Source organism: Pelobates fuscus, chromosome 11 (assembly GCF_036172605.1).
Source record: "Pelobates fuscus isolate aPelFus1 chromosome 11, aPelFus1.pri, whole genome shotgun sequence".
Classification (NCBI taxonomy): domain Eukaryota; kingdom Metazoa; phylum Chordata; class Amphibia; order Anura; family Pelobatidae; genus Pelobates; species Pelobates fuscus.
In genome coordinates this window covers 6,499,435-6,522,667 of record NC_086327.1, presented here as the reverse complement: position 1 = coordinate 6,522,667, position 23,233 = coordinate 6,499,435, and the positions used below count along the sequence as shown (strand labels likewise).

General features: G+C 40.3%; 1 protein-coding gene across 2 annotated transcripts in view; it reads right to left on the bottom strand.

Moving 5' to 3' along the window:
• Positions 1 to 22,962, bottom strand: part of CAMK2N1 (calcium/calmodulin dependent protein kinase II inhibitor 1) — a 46,705-nt gene extending 23,743 nt beyond the window's left edge. Inside the window, exon 1 of one of the 2 annotated variants that reach the window (XM_063436283.1) lies at positions 22,887 to 22,962. The gene's annotated coding sequence lies outside the window, so the exon portion shown is untranslated. Of the gene's footprint in view, positions 1 to 22,671; positions 22,693 to 22,886 lie in introns of those variants that run through there. The other variant, XM_063436286.1, reaches the window with a different exon arrangement.
• Positions 22,963 to 23,233: the final 271 nt, after the last annotated feature.

Here is a 23,233-nt window from a genome sequence, read left to right as displayed (position 1 = left end):
AATAAGAGGGGGTTTAGATATATAATATAAGGTAATAAGAGGGGGAATAGATATATAATATAAGGAAATAGGAGGGGGAATAGATATATAATATAGGGTAATAGGAGGGGGGAATAGATATATAATATAAGGTAATAAGAGGGGGAATAGATATATAATATAAGGTAATAGGAGGGGGGAATAGATATATAATATAAGGTAATAAGAGGGGGAATAGATATATAATATAAGTAATAAGAGGGGAATAGATATATAATATAAGGTAATAAGAGGGGGAATAGATATATAATATAGGGTAATAGGAGGGGGGAATAGATATATAATATAAGGTAATAAGAGGGGGAATAGATATATAATATAAGTAATAAGAGGGGAATAGATATATAATATAAGGTAATAAGAGGGGGAATAGATATATAATATAAGGTAATATGAGGGGGAATAGATATATAATATAGGGTAATAAGAGGGGGTTTAGATATATAATATAAGGTAATAAGAGGGGGAATAGATGTATAATATAAGGTAATAAGAGGGGGAATAGAAATATAATATAAGGTAATAAGAGGGGGAATAGATATATAATATAGGGTAATAGGAGGGGGGAATAGATATATAATATAAGGTAATAAGAGGGGGAATAGATATATAATATAAGGTAATAGGAGGGGGGAATAGATATATAATATAAGGTAATAAGAGGGGGAATAGATATATAATATAAGTAATAAGAGGGGAATAGATATATAATATAAGGTAATAAGAGGGGGAATAGATATATAATATAGGGTAATAGGAGGGGGGAATAGATATATAATATAAGGTAATAAGAGGGGGAATAGATATATAATATAAGGTAATAGGAGGGGGGAATAGATAGATAATATAAGGTAATAAGAGGGGGAATAGATATATAATATAAGGTAATAGGAGGGGGGAATAGATATATAATATAAGGTAATAAGAGGGGGAATAGATATATAATATAAGGTAATAGGAGGGGGGAATAGATAGATAATATAAGGTAATAAGAGGGGGAATAGATATATAATATAAGTAATAAGAGGGGAATAGATATATAATATAAGGTAATAAGAGGGGGAATAGATATATAATATAAGGTAATATGAGGGGGAATAGATATATAATATAGGGTAATAAGAGGGGGTTTAGATATATAATATAAGGTAATAAGAGGGGGAATAGATGTATAATATAAGGTAATAAGAGGGGGAATAGATATATAATATAAGGTAATAAGAGGGGGAATAGATATATAATATAAGGTTATAAGAGGGGGTATAGATATATAATATAGGGTAATAAGAGGGGGTTTTGATATATAATATAAGGTAATAAGAGGGGGAATAGATGTATAATATAAGGTTATAAGAGGGGGGTATAGATATATAATATAGGGTAATAAGAGGGGGTTTAGATATATAATATAAGGTAATAAGAGGGGGAATAGATATATAATATAAGGAAATAGGAGGGGGAATAGATATATAATATAGGGTAATAGGAGGGGGGAATAGATATATAATATAAGGTAATAAGAGGGGGAATAGATATATAATATAAGGTAATAGGAGGGGGGAATAGATATATAATATAAGGTAATAAGAGGGGGAATAGATATATAATATAAGTAATAAGAGGGGAATATATATATAATATAAGGTAATAAGTGGGGGAATAGATATATAATATAGGGTAATAGGAGGGGGGAATAGATATATAATATAAGGTAATAAGAGGGGGAATAGATATATAATATAAGGTAATAAGAGGGGAATAGATATATAATATAAGGTAATAAGAGTTGGAATAGATATATAATATAAGGTAATAATAAGGGGAATAGATATATAATATAAGGTTATAAGAGGGGGTATAGATATATAATATAGGGTAATAAGAGGGGGTTTAGATATATAATATAAGGTAATAAGAGGGGGAATAGATGTATAATATAAGGTTATAAGAGGGGGGTTATAGATATATAATATAGGGTAATAAGAGGGGGTTTAGATATATAATATAAGGTAATAAGAGGGGGAATAGATATATAATATAAGGAAATAGGAGGGGGAATAGATATATAATAAAGGGTAATAGGAGGGGGGAATAGATATATAATATAAGGTAATAAGAGGGGGAATAGATATATAATATAAGGTAATAGGAGGGGGGAATAGATATATAATATAAGGTAATAGGAGGGGGGAATAGATATATAATATAAGGTTATAAGAGGGGGTATAGATATATAATATAGGCTCATAAGAGGGGGTTTAGATATATAATATAAGGTAATAAGAGGGGGAATAGATATATAATATAAGGTTATAAGAGGGGGTATAGATATATAATATAGGGTAATAAGAGGGGGTTTAGATATATAATATAAGGTAATAAGAGGGGGTATAGATATATAATATAAGGTAATAAGAGGGGGAATAGATGTATAATATAAGGTTATAAGAGAGGGTATAGATATATAATATAGGGTAATAAGAGGGGGTTTAGATATATAATATAAGGTAATAGGATGGGGGAATAGATATTTAATATAAGGTAATAAGAGGGGGTATAGATATATAATATAAGGTAATAAGAGGGGGAATAGATATATAATATAAGGTAATAAGAGGGGGTTTAGATATATAATATAAGGTAATAAGAGGGGGAATAGATGTATAATATAAGGTTATAAGAGAGGGTATAGATATATAATATAGGGTAATAAGAGGGGGTTTAGATATATAATATAAGGTAATAAGAGGGGGAATAGATATATAATATAAGGAAATAGGAGGGGGAATAGATATATAATATAGGGTAATAGGAGGGGGAATAGATATATAATATAAGGTAATAAGAGGGGGAATAGATATATAATATAAGGTAATAGGAGGGGGGAATAGATATATAATATAAGGTAATAAGAGGGGGAATAGATATATAATATAAGGTAATAAGAGGGGGAATAGATATATAATATAAGTAATAAGAGGGGAATAGATATATAATATAAGGTAATAAGAGGGGGAATAGATATATAATATAAGGTAATATGAGGGGGAATAGATATATAATATAGGGTAATAAGAGGGGGAATAGATATATAATATAAGGTAATAGGAGGGGGGAATAGATATTTAATATAAGGTAATAAGAGGGGGTATAGATATATAATATAAGGTAATAAGAGGGGGAATAGATATATAATATAAGGTAATAAGAGGGGGAATAGATATATAATATAAGGTAATAGGAGGGGGAATAGATAAATAATATAAGGTAATCAGAGGGGGAATAGATATATTATATAAGGTAATATGAGGGGAAATCGATATATAATATAAGGTAATAAGAGGGGGAATAGATATATAATATAAGGTAATAGGAGGGGGAATAGATATTTAATATAAGGTAATAAGAGGGGGAATAGATATATAATATAAGGTAATAGGAGGGGGAATAGATATATAATATAAGGTAATAGGAGGGGGAATAGATATTTAATATAAGGTAATAAGAGGGGGTATAGATATATAATATAAGGTAATCAGAGGGGGGAATAGATAAATAATATAAGGTAATCAGAGGGGGAATAGATATTTTATATAAGGTAATATGAGGGGAAATAGATATATAATATAAGGTAAAAAGAGGGGGAATAGATATATAATATAAGGTAATAAGAGGGGGAATAGATATATAATATAAGGTAATAGGAGGGGGGACTATATATATAATATAAGGTAATAAGAGGGGGAATAGATATATAATATAAGGTAATAGGAGGGGGGAATATATATATAATATAAGGTAATAAGAGGGGGAATAGATATATAATATAAGGTAATAGGAGGGGGGAATATATATATAATATAAGGTAATAAGAGGGGGAATAGATATATAATATAAGGTAATAAGAGGGGGAATAGATATATAATATAAGGTAATAGGAGGGGGTATAGATATATAATATAAGGTAATAAGAGGGGGAATAGATATATAATATAAGGTAATAGGAGGGGGTATATATATATAATATAAGGTAATAAGAGGGGAAATAGATATATAATATAAGGTAATAAGAGGGGGAATAGATATATAATATAAGGTAATAAGAGGGGGATTAGATATATAATATAAGGTAATAAGAGGGGGAATAGATATATAATATAAGGAAATAGGAGGGGGGAATAGATATATAATATAAGGTAATAAGAGGGGGAATAGATATATAATAAAGGGTAATAGGAGGGGGGAATAGATATATAATATAAGGTAATCAGAGGGGGAATAGATATATAATATAAGGTAATAGGAGGGGGGAATAGATATATAATATAAGGTAATAAGAGGAGGGGGAATAGATATATAATATAAGGAAATAGGAGGGGGGAATAGATATATAATATAAGGTAATAGGAGGGGGAATAGATATATAATATAAGGTAATAAGAGGGGGTATAGATATATAATATAAGGTTATAAGAGGGGGAATAGATATATAATATAAGGTAATAAGAGGGGGAATAGATATATAATATAAGGTAATAAGAGGGGGATTAGATATATAATATAAGGTAATAAGAGGGGGATTAGATATATAATATAAGGTAATAAGAGGGGGATTAGATATATAATATAAGGTAATAGGAGGGGGAATAGATAAATAATATAAGGTAATAGGAGGGGGGAATAGATATATAATATAAGTGAGAGCAGTGTATGAATGCAGTGTAAGCGGTGTATGTGAGAGCAGTGTATAATGCAGTGTGAGCTGTGTATGTGAGAGCAGTGTATGAATGCAGTGTGAGCTGTGTTTTTGAGAGCCGTGTATGAATGCAGTGTGAGCTGTGTATGTGAGAGCAGTGTATAAATGCAGTGTGAGCAGTGTATGTGAGAGCAGTGTATGAATGCAGTGTGAGCTGTGTATGTGAGAGCAGTGTATGAATGCAGTGTTGGCTGTGTATGTGAGAGCAGTGTATAATTCAGTGTGAGTTGTGTATGTGAGAGCAGTGTATGAATGCAGTGTGAGCTGTGTATGTGAGAGCAGTATATAATGCAGTGTGAGCTGTGTTTGTCTGAGCAGTGTATGAATGCAGTGTGAGCTGTGTATGTGAGAGCAGTGTATGAATGCAGTGTGAGCTGTGTATGTGAGAGCAGTGTATGAATGCAGTGTGAGCTGTGTATGTAAGTGTAGTGTATGAATGCAGTGTGAGTTGTGTATGTGAGAGCAGTGTATGAATGCAGTGTGAGCTGTGTATGTGAGAGCAGTGTATAATGCAGTGTGAGTTGTGTATGTGAGAGCAGTGTATGAATGCAGTGTGAGCTGTGTATGTAAGTGTAGTGTATGAATGCAGTGTGATCTGTGTATGTGAGAGCAGTGTATGAATGCAATGTGAGTTGTGTATGTGAGAGCAGTGTATGAATGCAATGTGAGTTGTGTATGTGAGAGCAGTGTATGAATGCAGTGTGAGCTGTGTATGTAAGTGTAGTGTATGAATGCAGTGTGATCTGTGTATGTGAGAGCAGTGTATGAATGCAATGTGAGTTGTGTATGTGAGAGCAGTGTATGAATGCAATGTGAGTTGTGTATGTGAGAGAAGTGTATGAACGCAGTGTGAGCTGTGTATATGAGAGCAGTGTACAAATGCAGTGTGAGCTGTGTATGTGAGAGCAGTGTATGAATGCAGTTTGAGCTGTGTATGTGAGAGCAGTGTATAATGCAGTGTGAGCTGTGTATGTGAGAGCAGTGTATAAATGCAGTGTGAGCAGTGTATGTGAGAGCAGTGTATGAATGCAGTGTGAGCTGTGTATGTGAGAGCAGTGTATGAATGCAGTGTTGGCTGTGTATGTGAGAGCAGTGTATAATTCAGTGTGAGTTGTGTATGTGAGAGCAGTGTATGAATGCAGTGTGAGCTGTGTATGTGAGAGCAGTATATAATGCAGTGTGAGCTGTGTTTGTCTGAGCAGTGTATGAATGCAGTGTGAGCTGTGTATGTGAGAGCAGTGTATGAATGCAGTGTGAGCTGTGTATGTGAGAGCAGTGTATGAATGCAGTGTGAGCTGTGTATGTAAGTGTAGTGTATGAATGCAGTGTGAGTTGTGTATGTGAGAGCAGTGTATGAATGCAGTGTGAGCTGTGTATGTGAGAGCAGTGTATAATGCAGTGTGAGTTGTGTATGTGAGAGCAGTGTATGAATGCAGTGTGAGCTGTGTATGTAAGTGTAGTGTATGAATGCAGTGTGATCTGTGTATGTGAGAGCAGTGTATGAATGCAATGTGAGTTGTGTATGTGAGAGCAGTGTATGAATGCAATGTGAGTTGTGTATGTGAGAGCAGTGTATGAATGCAGTGTGAGCTGTGTATGTAAGTGTAGTGTATGAATGCAGTGTGATCTGTGTATGTGAGAGCAGTGTATGAATGCAATGTGAGTTGTGTATGTGAGAGCAGTGTATGAATGCAATGTGAGTTGTGTATGTGAGAGAAGTGTATGAACGCAGTGTGAGCTGTGTATATGAGAGCAGTGTACAAATGCAGTGTGAGCTGTGTATGTGAGAGCAGTGTATGAATGCAGTTTGAGCTGTGTATGTGAGAGCAGTGTATAATGCAGTGTGAGTTGTGTATATGAGAGCAGTGTATAATGCAGTGTGAGTTGTGTATATGAGAGCAGTGTACGAATGAAGTGTGAGCTGTGTATGTAAGAGTAATGGGAGCATTCTCTACTTATCCATTTTTGCACAATTTATGTGGTTTTCATACAAAACACCATGACTGGAGACCGGCTCTTGCCACAACTTCCCTGGAACACAACCACGTGGGAGATCGGTCATAATTTCCCCCCGATGGCGATTCCAAACTACCGAACAGATCTGGGTGATTTTTGGATATATTGTTCGGCCAGATCCCAGCTATCTGGGGGTACTTTTGAGGTGGTTCTGTCCCTGAGAGATAATGTAATTATAAATGTGTATTCGGATAATTATCTCTCAGGCACAGAGGATCCTGGGAGGAATTTCCCTGTATTTCTGTGTAAGAAACCCCATGTTGGGGCTTTTGCATAAAAGGCAGTGTGTGGCCCGGAATAAACCAGCCTTCTCCCAGCATTAAGCCTTGGCTCCTGTGTGATATTATACCTTGTGGATTATTGGCGTTATTTTATTGGGAAAGTGGCATCTGTGGTGGTGATACTTTGGCAGACTGCCACATTTGGTGGCAGAGGTGGGATGGTCCCTTTTTACTGGAACTATAATCAGAGGTTGGCACTCGCTGGGTGCACAGTGGATGGAAGCCTGGCACACCCGGCTTAAGCGTAGCACATTAAAGAAGTTACTGGAGGTTCGTGGGGGCATTGCCAGCAATAAAGCCGAAAGCGATGGGGTTATTCCTTCACATGCAGGATTTAGATTACTGGCAGCTGGAGGTGACAAAGGCAGACGTCTGACAGACATTGTGTGAATACATTTAGAAGAGACGCAGGCAACAGAAACCAAACACTACTCCTTGCATCACTGCTGTGTTTTATAAACCTGCATCGACAGCTCACTGCACAGCTTGGCATAGAATGCAACTCTGTCAGGCACACAGCATAATGACACAACCCAACACACAGACATAGCCCAGCACATAGCATAATGACACAACCCAACACACAGACATAGCCCAGCACACAGCAACGACACATCCTAATACACAGACATAGCCCAGCACACAGCATAATGACACAACCCAACACACAGACATAGCCCAGCACATAGCATAATGACACAACCCAACACACAGACATAGCCCAGCACACAGCAACGACACATCCTAATACACAGACATAGCCCAGCACACAGCATAATGACACAACCCAACACACAGACATAGCCCAGCACACAGCAACGACACATCCTAATACACAGACATAGCCCAGCACACAGCAATGAAACATCCTGATACACAGACATAGCCCAGCACACAACGACACATCCTGATACACAGACATAGCCCAGCACACAGCATAATGACACAACCCAACACACAGACATAGCCCAGCACACAGCAACGACACATCCTGATACACAGACATAGCCCAGCACACAACGACACATCCTGATACACAGACATAGCCCAGCACACAGCATAATGACACAACCCAACACACACACAGACATAGCCCAGCACACAGCAACGCGGCATCCTAATACACAGACATAGCCCAGCACACAGCAACGACACATCCTGATACACAGACATAGCCCAGCACACAACAGCAACACATCCTGATACACAGACATAGCCCAGCAAACACCAGAACGACACATCCTGATACACAGCCATAGCCCAGCACACAAGAATGACACATCCTAATACACAGACATAGCTCAGCACACAACAACGATACATCCTAATACACAGATATAGCCCAGCACACAGCAACGACACAACCCAACACACAGACATAGCCCAGCACACACCACAACTACACATCCTAATACACAGACATAGCCCAGCACACAACAACGACACATTCTAATACACAGACATAGCCCAGCACACAGCAACAACACAACCCAACACACAGACATAGCCCAGCACACAGCAACGACACATCCTTATACACAGACATAGCCCAGCACACAGCAACACATCCTAATACACAGACATAGCCCAGCACACAGCAACGACACATCCTGATACACAGACATAGCCCAGCACACAACAACGACAAATCCTGATACACAGACATAGCCCAGCACACAACAACGACACACCCTGATACACAGACATAGCCCAGCACACAGCAACGACACATCCTGATACACAGACATAACCCAGCAAACAGCAACGACACATCCTATTACACAGACATAGCCCAGCACACAGCAACGACACATCCTGATACACAGACATAGCTCAGCACACAACAACGACACATCCTTATACACAGACATAGCCCAGCACACAACAATGACACATCTTGATACACAGACATAGCCCAGCACGCAGCAACAACACATAGCTCAGCACACAGCAACGACACATCCTAATACACAGACATAGCCCAGGACACAGTAACGACACATCCTGATAGACAGACATTGCCCAGCACACAGCACAACAACACATCCTAATACACAGACATAGCCCAGCACACAGCAACGACACATCATAATACACAGACATAGCCCAGCACACACCACAACCACACATCCTAATACACAGACATAGCCCAGCACACACCACAACAACACTTCCTAATACACAGACATAGCCCATCACCCAGCCACGACACATCCTAATACACAGACATAGCCCAGCACACACCAAAACGACACATCCTGATACACAGACATAGCCCCGCACACAGCACAACGACACATCCTAATACATAGACATAGCCCAGCACACAATAACGACACATCCTGATACACAGACATAGCCCAGCACACAGCAACGCCACACATCGTGATACACAGACATAACCCAGCACACAGCAACGACACATCCTAATACACAGACATAGCCCAGCACACAGCAACGACACATCCTGATACACAGACATAGCTCAGCACACAACAACGACACATCCTGATACACAGACATAGCCCAGCACACAACAACAACACATCTTGATACACAGACATAGCCCAGCACGCAGCAACAACACATCCTAATACACAGACATAGCCCAGGACACAGTAACGACACATCCTGATACACAGACATTGCCCAGCACACAGCACAACAACACATCCTAATACACAGACATAGCCCAGCACACAGCAACGACACATCATAATACACAGACATAGCCCAGCACACACCACAACGACACATCCTAATACACAGACATAGCCCAGCACACACCACAATGACACATCCTAATACACAGACATAGCCCATCACACAGCCACGACACATCCAAATACACAGACATAGCCCAGCACACAGCACAATGACACATCCTAATACATAGACATTGCCCAGCACACAATAACGACACATCCTGATACACAGACATAGCCCAGCACACAGCAACGACACATCCGAATAAACAGACATTGCCCAGCACACAGCACAACGGAACATCCTAATACACAAACATAGCCCAGCACAAAGCAACGACACATCCTAATACACAGACATAGCCCAGCACACACCACAATGACATCCTAATACACAGACATAGCCCTGCACACAGTAACGACACATCCTAATACACAGACATAGCCCAGCACACACCACAACGACACATTCTAATTCACAGACATAGCCCGTCACAAAATACAACCACACATTCTAATACACAGACATAGCCCAGCACACAGCAATGACACATCCTGATACACAGACATAGCCATGCACACAGCACAACGACACATCCTAATACACAGACATAGCCCATCACACAGCCACGACACATCCTGATACACAGACATAGCCCAGCACACAGCACAATGACACATCCTAATACATAGACATTGCCCAGCACACAATAACGACACATCCTGATACACAGACATAGCCCAGCACACAGCAACGACACATCCGAATAAACAGACATTGCCCAGCACACAGCACAACGGAACATCCTAATACACAAACATAGCCCAGCACAAAGCAACGACACATCCTAATACACAGACATAGCCCAGCACACACCACAATGACATCCTAATACACAGACATAGCCCTGCACACAGTAACGACACATCCTAATACACAGACATAGCCCAGCACACACCACAACGACACATTCTAATTCACAGACATAGCCCGTCACAAAATACAACCACACATTCTAATACACAGACATAGCCCAGCACACAGCAATGACACATCCTGATACACAGACATAGCCATGCACACAGCACAACGACACATCCTAATACACAGACATAGCCGTGCACACAGCACAATGACACATTCTCATGCACAGACATAGCCCAGAACGCAACAGCAACAGCTCACTGTACAGCCTGGCATAGAATGCCATTCTGCCTGGCACACAGCACAACAACACATTCTAATACACAGACATAGCCTGGCACAATGACACTACCTAATACACAGACATAGCCCAGCAGACAATAACGACAGCTCACTGCACAACCTGGCATAGAATGGCACACTGCCTGGCACACAGCACAACCACAAATCCTAATACTAAGACATAGCTCGGCAAACAGCACAATGACACTACCTAATACAAACACATAGCCCGGCACAATGACACAACCTAACACACATACATAGTCCAGCACACAACAATGACACATCCTAATACACATACATAGCCTGGCACACAGCACAATGACACTACCTAATACAAAGACATAGCTCAACACAGTGACACAACGTAACACAGACGTAGCCCTGCACACAACAACAACACATCCTAATACACAGATATAGCCTGGCACACAGCACAACAACACATTCTAATACACAGACATAGCCCCGCACACAGCACAACGACACATTCAAATACACAGACATAGCCCGGCACAATGATACAACTTAACACACAGACATAACCCAGCACACAACAATGACACATCCTAATACACAGATATAGCCCAGCACACAGCACAACAACACATTCTAATACGCAGACATAGCCTGGCACACAGCACAATAATACATTCTAATACACAGATATAGCCCGGCACACAACACAACGGCACATCCTAATACACAGACATAGCCCGGCACAGCACCACAACACATCCTAATACACAGACATAGCCCGGCACACAGCACCACAACGCATCCTAATACACAGACATAGCCTGGCATACAACACAAAGACAAATCCTAATACACAGATATAGCCCGGCAGACAGCACAGGACATGAAGCCTGTAACATTGCACACAAGTACAACAACACAAAGCTTGTCATATGGTGTAAAGACATGGCAACACAAAAACTGATAAAGTTGGAAAATTGCAACATGTGGCCACCACATTAACACAACATCAAGACAGTAACACACTATAACACCTAGTAACGCGTTATAATATTCAGTAACATGCTATAGCACCAAGTAACAAGCTCTACTATCCAGTAACATGCTCTACTATCCAGTAACACGCTATAATATCCAGTAACACGCTATAATATCCTGTAACATGCTATAACACCCAGTAACACGCTATAACACCCAGTAACATGCTATAATATCCAGTAACACGCTATAATATCCAGTAACATGCTATAACACCCAGTAACATGCTATAACACCTAGTAACACGCTATAATATCCTGTAACATGCTATAACACCCAGTAACATGCTATAACACCCAGTAACACGCTATAATATCCAGTAACACGCTATAACACCCAGTAACGCGCTATAATATTCAGTAACATGCTATAGCACCAAGTAACATGCTCTACTATCCAGTAACACGCTATAATATCCAGTAACATGCTATAACACCCAGTAACATGCTATAACACCCAGTAACACGCTATAACACCCAGTAACACGCTATAACACCCAGTAACATGCTATAACACCCAGTAACACGCTATAACACCCAGTAACACGCTATAACACCCAGTAACATGCTATAACACCCAGTAACACGCTATAACACCCAGTAACATGCTATAACACCCAGTAACATGCTATAACACCCAGTATCATGATATAACACCCAGTAACACGCTATAACACCCAGTAACACGCTATAATATCCTGTAACATGCTATAACACCCAGTAATATGCTATAACACCCAGTAACATGCTATAATATCCAGTAACATGCTATAACACCCAGTAACACACTATAACACCCAGTAACACGCTATAACACCCAGTAACACGCTATAATATCCTGTAACATGCTATAACACCCAGTAATATGCTATAACACCCAGTAACATGCTATAATATCCAGTAACATGCTATAACACCCAGTAACACACTATAACACCCAGTATCATGATATAACACCCAGTAACACGCTATAACACCCAGTATCATGATATAACACCCAGTAACACGCTATAACACCCAGTAACACGCTATAACACCCAGTAACATGCTATAATATCCAGTAACATGCTATAACACCCAGTAACATGCTATAACACCCAGTAACATGCTATAACACCCAGTAACACGCTATAATATCCTGTAACATGCTATAACACCCAGTAACATGCTATAATATCCAGTAACATGCTATAACACCCAGTAACATGCTATAACACCCAGTAACATGCTATAACACCCAGTAACACGCTATAATATCCTGTAACATGCTATAACACCCAGTAACATGCTATAATATCCAGTAACGTGCTGTAACACATATTAACACACAGAAATATATCTCTATTATATAGAATACTAGGTATCGTTTTTACATTTTTTATATTTAAATAATAAGCACAGGTAGCGTGCATAAAACAATTAATATCCTCAATATAGTAATGCCGCCTGTTATCAGCTTGTGATCTATTGACAGATATCGTTTCAACCATCAGGAATAACCGAATAACCAATTATGAAAAAGATCAAAGTATCGGTATGGAGTGTCAGCTGATGCATTAATGGATCCCCTGTTTAATAAATGGAGTGATTAATAATCTCTTCTAATTAATTGGGATTGTAAAATAAAATATCCCAGGTTACCAACCACATAACACGTGGCACGTTGCCACTTTCCCTTTGGGGTCCCTGAGATCCAGGGGTGGTATGTTCTGCAGTCTGTAAAGGGTCAGGATTGAACACACTACTCTGTGTGCGTTTGTATCACTGGTAAAGGGAGAAGGAATTACTTAATCCTATTATGTCCCAGTTATTCTCACACAAGGGCCTGGAGCTGCAGTAATGATAGAAGATCTCTGTGAACAAACTTATTCTCTAATTTAAAACCTGTCTGAATATATTTAGTATTTCCATATCGAACAGAACTACAGAAGAAATAATTCTATAAATTTATCAGATCTAATTATCATTGGACGAGGGCTCAAGCGATGGGAGCTAAATGGTTAATACAAACCTACGTGAGGAATACGGTTTAATCACTAACATAACCAGATCTAATGCTTTAACCCCCCATGGATCGATGGCAAGTCACACCATAACCACATCTAATGCTTTAACCCCCCATGGATCGATGACACGTCACACCATAACCACATCTAATGCTTTAACCCCCCATGGATCGATGACAAGTCACACCATAACCACATCTAATGCTTTAACCCCCATGGATCGATGACAAGTCACACCATAACCACATCTAATGCTCTAACCCCCCATGGATCGATGACAAGTCACACCATAGCCACATCTAGTGCCTTAACCCCCATGGATCGATGGCAAGTCACACCATAATCACATCTAATGCTTTAACCCCCCATGGATCGATGGCAAGTCACACCATAACCACATCGAATGCTTTAACCCCCCATGGATCGATGACAAGTCACACCATAATCACATCTAATGCTTTAACCCCCCATGGATCGATGGCAAGTCATACCATAACCACATCTAATGCTTTAACCCCCCATGGATCGATGACACGTCACACCATAACCACATCTAATGCTTTAACCCCCCATGGATCGATGACACGTCACACCATAACCACATCTAATGCTTTAACCCCCCATGGATCGATGGCAAGTCACACCATAACCACATCTAATGCTTTAACCCCCCATGGATCGATGGCAAGTCACACCATAACCACATCTAATGCTTTAACCCCCCATGGATCGATGACAAGTCACACCATAACCACATCTAATGCTTTAACCGCCATGGATCGATGGCAAGTCACACCATAATCACATCTAATGCTTTAACCCCCCATGGATCGATGGCAAGTCACACCATAACCACATCTAATGCTTTAACCCCCCATGGATCGATGACACGTGACACCATAACCACATCTAATGCTTTAACCCCCCATGGATCGATGACAGGTCACACCATAACCACATTTAATGCTTTAACCCCCCCATGGATCGATGGCAAGTCACACCATAACCACATCTAATGCTTTAACCCCCCATGGATCGATGACACGTCACACCATAACCACATCTAATGCTTTAACCCCCCATGGATCGATGACAAGTCACACCATAACCACATCTAATGCTTTAACCCCCCATGGATCGATGGCAAGTCACACCATAATCACATCTAATGCTTTAACCCCCCATGGATCGATGGCAAGTCACACCATAACCACATCTAATGCTTTAACCCCCCATGGATCGATGACACGTCACACCATAACCACATCTAATGCTTTAACCCCCCATGGATCGATGGCAAGTCACATCATAACCACATCTAATGCTTTAACCCCCCATGGATCGATGACACGTCACACCATAAGCACATCTAATGCTTTAACCCCCCATGGATCGATGACACGTCACACCATAACCACATCTAATGCTTTAACCCCCCATGGATCGATGGCAAGTCACACCATAACCACATCTAATGCTTTAACCCCCATGGATCGATGGCAAGTCACACCATAATCACATCTAATGCTTTAACCCCCCATGGATCGATGACTAGTCACACCATAACCACATCTAATGCTTTAACCCCCCATGGATCGATGACACGTCACACCATAACCACATCTAATGCTTTAACCCCCCATGGATCGATGACACGTCACACCATAACCACATCTAATGCTTTAACCCCCCATGGATCGATGACAAGTCACACCATAATCACATCTAATGCTTTAACCCCCCATGGATCGATGACACGTCACACCATAACCACATCTAATGCTTTAACCCCCCATGGATCGATGGCAAGTCACACCATAACCACATCTAATGCTTTAACCCCCCATGGATCGATGACACGTCACACCATAACCACATCTAATGCTTTAACCCCCCATGGATCGATGACACGTCACACCATAACCACATCTAATGCTTTAACCCCCCATGGATCGATGACAAGTCACACCATAACCACATCTAATGCTTTAACCCCCCATGGATCGATGACAAGTCACACCATAACCACATCTAATGCTTTAACCCCCCATGGATCGATGACACGTCACACCATAACCACATCTAATGCTTTAACCCCCCATGGATCGATGACACGTCACACCATAACCACATCTAATGCTTTAACCCCCCATGGATCGATGACAAGTCACACCATAATCACATCTAATGCTTTAACCCCCCATGGATCGATGACACGTCACACCATAACCACATCTAATGCTTTAACCCCCCATGGATCGATGACAAGTCACACCATAACCACATCTAATGCTTTAACCCCCCATGGATCGATGGCAAGTCACACCATAACCACATCTAATGCTTTAACCCCCCATGGATCGATGACACGTCACACCATAACCACATCTAATGCTTTAACCCCCCATGGATCGATGGCAAGTCACACCATAACCACATCTAATGCTTTAACCCCCCATGGATCGATGACACGTCACACCATAACCACATCTAATGCTTTAACCCCCCATGGATCGATGGCAAGTCACACCATAACCACATTCTGGTCTATATAAGCCCTAGGCCATAGTACACCGAAGAGGGCTCATTGTATAGCTCCCCTTTGTAAATAGGGGGTCCTGAAAACCCCATTTCATTTTTGCTTTTTATTCCTTTTCTTTCGATTTTATAAAGCACAGATTTTTTATTGGAATAGCCCTTATTAAACTCTTTTATTTAACTTAAACTTTCTTCATTCTTTAAATCAGTTGTTTTTCCACCATTATTGTTGGACAGCTACATTTACTGCCAGACATTTGGCTTTTTGGTTACTTACTCTTTAAGAATCTATTAAAAATCTATTAAAATCTATACACACTAGGGCCACCCCGCAGACCCAATACCCCATGCGGACACCAAGAGAACCTCCCACCACGGCGCTCCAAACTCCACCATGAGGACCCCCCCCCCCTTCCATCCTACTACCCCCTCCCCCCCTCTTTCCCCCGACACATCCTAACATCGTTGCTGGAGGAGAGACCAAGTCTATCCATTCACAACCACGAGAGGTCATGGTCCTTAAGCGTTGGGCCACTCCACAACGATCGAAGTTTCATAATTCAGTAATCTGAATCCGGAGTAAGATTTTAGCCATTAGACATGGCTCTCTTAGTATGTTGTTGATATGTTTTACTATGTTTCTACTATGTTCTTTTTACCAAACGTATAAATAATAACACCAAATAGCAAATGTAGGCAAACTGAGTAACTACATGCAAACTGAAGACGCGGTATAGTCAGATGCAAACGGAAACAGGATCTGTTTACAAACCAATGTTCGACTAATGAATATACCATGTAACATATGATTTAACGCACCAGTGTACAACAATGTCATACCAAAAATAAAGAATAAAAAATAAAAAGACCCTTATATCATACATATAATAATGTAGGAGTGATATTACTGGATCTGTAACATGTTGCTTGGCCCAGTCCCCTCACTAGATATTAACTGCGTTAATTATAACTGTAGCTGATTAAGTAAAGGGGTGGGTTGGTCTGAGAAAGTGTAGGTGACATACTAATAACAATGTATCTTATTTACACAGACTGATTTCTAAACACATTTATTGTAGTTTAAAGACACATTACTGGGAGTATTATTGCTGTGGGGCTCTGTTATACACTCAGACACATTACTGGGAGTACTATTACTGTGGGGCTCTGTTATACACTCAGACACATTACTGGGAGTATTATTACTGTGGAGCTCTGTTATACACTCAGACACATTACTGGGAGTATTATTGCTGTGGAGCTCTGTTATACACTCAGACACATTACTGGGAGTATTATTTCTGTGGAGCTCTGTTATACACTCAGACACATTACTGGGAGTATTATTGCTGTGGGGCTCTGTTATACACTCAGACACATTACTGGGAGCATTATTGCTGTGGAGCTCTGTTATACACTCAGACACATTACTGGGAGTATTATTACTGTGGGGCTCTGTTATACACTCAGACACATTACTGGGAGTATTATTACTGTGGAGCTCTGTTATACACTCAGACACATTACTGGGAGTATTATTTCTGTGGAGCTCTGTTATACACTCAGACACATTACTGTGAGTATTATTGCTGTGGGGCTCTGTTATACACTCAGACACATTACTGGGAGTATTATTGCTGTGGAGCTCTGTTATATACTCAGACACATTACTGGGAGTATTATTGCTGTGGAGCTCTGTTATACACTCAGACACATTACTGGGAGTATTATTGCTGTGGAGTTCTGTTATACACATTACTAGGAGTATTATTGCTGTGGAGCTCTATTATACACTCAGACACATTACTGGGAGTATTATTGCTGTGGAGCTCTGTTATACACTCAGACACATTACTGGGAGTATTATTGCTGTGGAGCTCTGTTATACACTCAGACACATTACTGGGAGTATTATTGCTGTGGAGCTCTGTTATACACTCAGACACATTACTGGGAGTATTATTGCTGTGGAGCTCTGTTATACACTCAGACACATTACTGGGAGTATTATTACTGCGGAGCTCTGTTATACACTCAGACACATTGCTGGGAGTATTATTGCTGTGGAGCTCTGTTATACACTCAGACACATTGCTGGGAGTATTATTGCTGTGGAGCTCTGTTATACACTCAGACACATTACTGGGAGTATTATTACTGTGGGGCTCTGTTATACACTCAGACACATTACTGGGAGTATTATTGCTGTGGAGCTCTGTTATACACTCAGTCACATTACTGGGAGTATTATTGCTGTGGAGCTCCGTTATACACTCAGACACATTACTGGGAGTATTATTGCTGTGGAGCTCTGTTATACACTCAGACACATTGCTGGGAGTATTATTGCTGTGGAGCTCTGTTATACACTCAGACACATTACTGGGAGTATTATTACTGTGGGGCTCTGTTATACACTCAGACACATTACTGGGAGTATTATTGCTGTGGAGCTCTGTTATACACTATATCACCGAATAGCTTGGATCTGAGCGCACACTTTGCCGAAATATCACTCAGATCCCTCCAATGGTTTCTTTCCCTTGGAGCTACTACATGAGCTTAGTGGGTGGGAAGGCAAAAAAAGAACAAGTGCCGATACGCAAAGTAGAGGCATGAGAGCCTACTCCCACTGTGTCTCTCATCTGGGGAAGGTGTCACGGCAAGGGTACATAATTGATTGTTGCACTATAGAATATTGCCATTTAAAATAATTTGTGTAGTGCATATATGAACTGGCTGCCTGGTAGAGGTGGTATTGTCAATTTCAAAAGGGGTTAATTTGATTGTAAGGGAGGTTAGAGCTTACAACCTAAATTCCTCTTTTAAGCTGGGACCCCAGCAGAGCTACTCTGTAAGGTGTGAGAAGTCACACATAAGTGGCCTGGAAGTCTGGTTTAATTATAAACTAACTCTCTAATTTGCTGTTTGTCTTGATTCCCTCTTAGATAATGAGTCCTTTCATATGAACAAACCTTGTGTTCCAATATCATATCCAAAAGAGACATTAATACCTACCCACAGATTAATACTCAAGCCTCATTTTTATCATATTTAGAATGGGACAAGCACAATCTTCCAATCAAGCCTAAATATGATTTGTGAACAAGGGGACCATACAAAGTTGGTTCGGTAAACGAACGAGGGGAGTAAAAGTGTAGTTAGGTCCTCTATCCCGCTACAGCGAATAAACCCCAGTTTGTGTGGGGGAGCGTGCGATCAGATCTCACCATGTATGCATTTCAACCACCTATAAACACAGAAAATAAATCTCTTATGTATCATTCTTTGGGAAACACTTTGCAGTTTATTCAATGAGCACCGTCTGGTAGCAAACTTAAAAAATAGCTGTAACTATTGCTGGACTGGAAAATGTATCCAAATCATCTCTTTTTACCCACAATTTGGCATTTAGATAATACACCCCATTGACTTCTGTTATTAACCAAATCCACCTAAACACACTCGTTCTGCTGGTGCGAATGATTTATAAAAAGATAAAGATTTTGAATATTTTGCTGGAACGGCCGCTTTGCCAGGCAGAGTAGCACGCAGTGTGACGGCTCGTTCCGCATGATCGCTTGCAGAAGGAATTGCTGTTGCAAGTGGGTCAAATGTAAACACACCAAGTGATTTCTAAGGTTTTTTTCCAAGTGAAAGCCCAAATCTGGGAAACCTCCCAAGGTTGACAAAGCGGTGACGGCCAATCCCCGGGCTGCAGTCAGCTGAGTACACGGATCCCTCTCTCTAACAAGAGACCTGCTGTATATACACAAAGGGAAGGGCTGGCAGCGTGCAGGGGAGGGGGCCGCTAACCTGATCCATTATTCAGAGCAGGTCGCTTGCTATTCAGTGGCAGATGTGCTCGCAATACTTGGCTGTATTTCTAAACTGTCTTGGCGGCTCCTCTCTATCGTCTATCACCCCCCTGGAATTATTTAGGGGGGAGGGCTGGTTAATATATGTCAATAACAATAATTCATATTATTTGTTGGTGGTTTATTTCTTTAGGGTAGGGTGGGGGAGTTATACTCTTAACCCCTTAAGGACCAAACTTCTGTAATAAAAGGGAATCATGACATGTCACACATGTCATATGTCCTTAAGGGGTTAAACATGGAAAGAGAAGAATTGTGGAGGTAATTGTAAATTTGAAAAAATTGTCTTTTTCCAGCCGCTTTGGCGTGCAGTTTGCAGTTCCCCGGGCAGTTTTCTGCAATTTTTACTTTAGTGAATAAACTCCATTGTTTTTTATTTTATTATGTGGGAGGTATAAATATTGTCTGAAAGATAAGTCTATTTATTATGATGGATCAACAGCAAAAAGAAATGTGAGAAGGGCTGAGCTTGATGGACTCATGTAACCATGACTTATCCAGGAATCTAGATACCAACTCTCTATTAAATATTCAGACCACATAGCCAGAGCATATTGGGAGTCTGTTTATTGCTGGCCTATCCAACCATAACGTGTGACGCAGGACGCCGGATGGTGATTGGAGAATCGTTTCTCCCCTGTAGTACGATTTACTGTGTGCTGGTATGTAAGACTAACTGCATCGCTACGTTACTAGACTTATTCACTAAACAGCAGAATTTGGAATCTGAATGGCAACATTCACGCTGAAACAGCCGAGCAGTGTTTATAGCTGGATATTTGGAGAATTTTTCAAGGAGAGGGAGATATAAAATTTAAAAAAAAAAACAGTATTACCCCAGAGCAGACTGTAAATCCTAGATCCTCATAGTAAGAGACAGAGCCGCCGTCACGGTCCTGCGCCCCATGAAATGGCCTTGCACACTAATAACGATATACACCTTAGCTGCGACATAGCAGGGTGCCCACAGAATTGAACGTATGCGCATCAACACGGTGGAATGGGGGGGGGATCTGTAACTGAGTCCGTGAATATCATGGGACCAATCAAATAAGCTCTGTGAAGGCCCCATTAATATCTGGTGTACAAGCTGGAGAGGTATCAGATCCGTCTCCCTCTGCCTCTTCCTGGCTTACCAAAGGCCCTAAGGGGTCGAAACGTTGCTTTCTGGTTGTTGGGTCCAATAAAACTGCCTTATTTGAAATTCGTTTGGAGTGCCTGGATTATTTTCTATATTCAAATTTCATATTTGGTCCCCTTATTGGTACTGGGACCTATCCAGCACAGCACCCAGGATTCCAGGACGAAGGGTAGAGTACACTTCCATCATGTACATGTCTTCCTGGCTTGCCGACAGAACTTGTGAAACAGAGCAGAGCTAACAGGTGGGCATGAAATAATTCTGGGCATGCCCCCCCCTCCACGCCATTAAAAAATATATAATAATTTATTTTTATTGTGAATGTTAAATACAGCATGGGTACAATCTCAGCCACGTGAAATATGTCAAGTGCTAGATACAGTATCAGGAGTGTACATGAAGCATTCATATTCACTTTTTTCTTTTCTTTGCATTTAACGATAAAACATAGGTAAAACATAACTCCACCACGCCATTTTATTATGCCACAGACTTCTGGCGTAAAATCCCTGGCGCTGGCCAAGTTAATTGATGCACCTCCGTGCAGAAACTTTGGATCTCCATAGCTGCCCCTCTGCATTTGTACTGCCATGACGACTTGGTCATTCGTTCAGTAATACTGTATCAGCTTGAGCTGCCTTAGAATGAATGAGACTTATAGCACATTACTTCATAAATTTACACAAAATAATACCAACATTTTCTTTCATTTTTTCTTTCTCTGCAAAGGACGTCATTTTATATCTCTATTTGGGGATACGGTGAACTTGTCAGTTTTATTTTTTATTAGTAACTTTTAAAATGACAAAGTGAGCTGTATAGTCGCTGTAAAGATGTCTGAGCAAGGTGAAGCGCTATTGCGGGGTGATTATGGTAATAAAACGTAGCAGTAACCCAGCGGTTGCGTTATGGTTAAATTCAGTTGTATCTGTTGCAAATGAGTTGATATGTGCAAATGCTATTTTTTTTTAATCAAATGATATCTATTTAGATGCACTGCCAACACGTTTAGTCCCACTATTCTTTTAGAATAAATATCAGAGAAGGGTTAAATAAATGATAGTGTGATGTTGCTCGCATTGACGTACCTCTCCGATCACTCTCTCTGTCGATAAAGAGAAGACTCTGCATTTACTATGTTGCTGCGCGAAGCAGTGGGGGCGCTCATTTAACCCCTTAAGGAGCAAACTTCTGGAATAAAAGGGAATCATGACATGTCACACATGTCATGTGTCCTTAAGGGGTTAAAGAAATAAGTAATTTTTTGGGCAATTCTAGGGATAAGAGGGAGGGTTTTACTCACCGCTCGTCCTCTTTCTTGCACAGTCGCTTCTGAAATCCGCAGGAGGCTTTACTTAGATCTTTCCTTGCTGGAGGGAGGGTCGGTGGGGTGGGTATAAGAGCTGTTTGGACATTGCTGTAGATTAGTATTTAAAAAGGCGGCATACTCCATCTAGCGTTGAAACCACAGCAATGCAGGTGTTTTTTTCCTTTTTTTATGAGGTTGGCAAGTTGCCGTGTTAATGTACTAAGCATTTCTTGTGCAACCCTGTGACGTTTCTGCCCACTTGTTCCACAGGAGAGTCGTAAAGATTGTTTGAGTTGATATAACTTTCCCAATTGCTTTTTTCCAGTTCCGTAATGTCTATA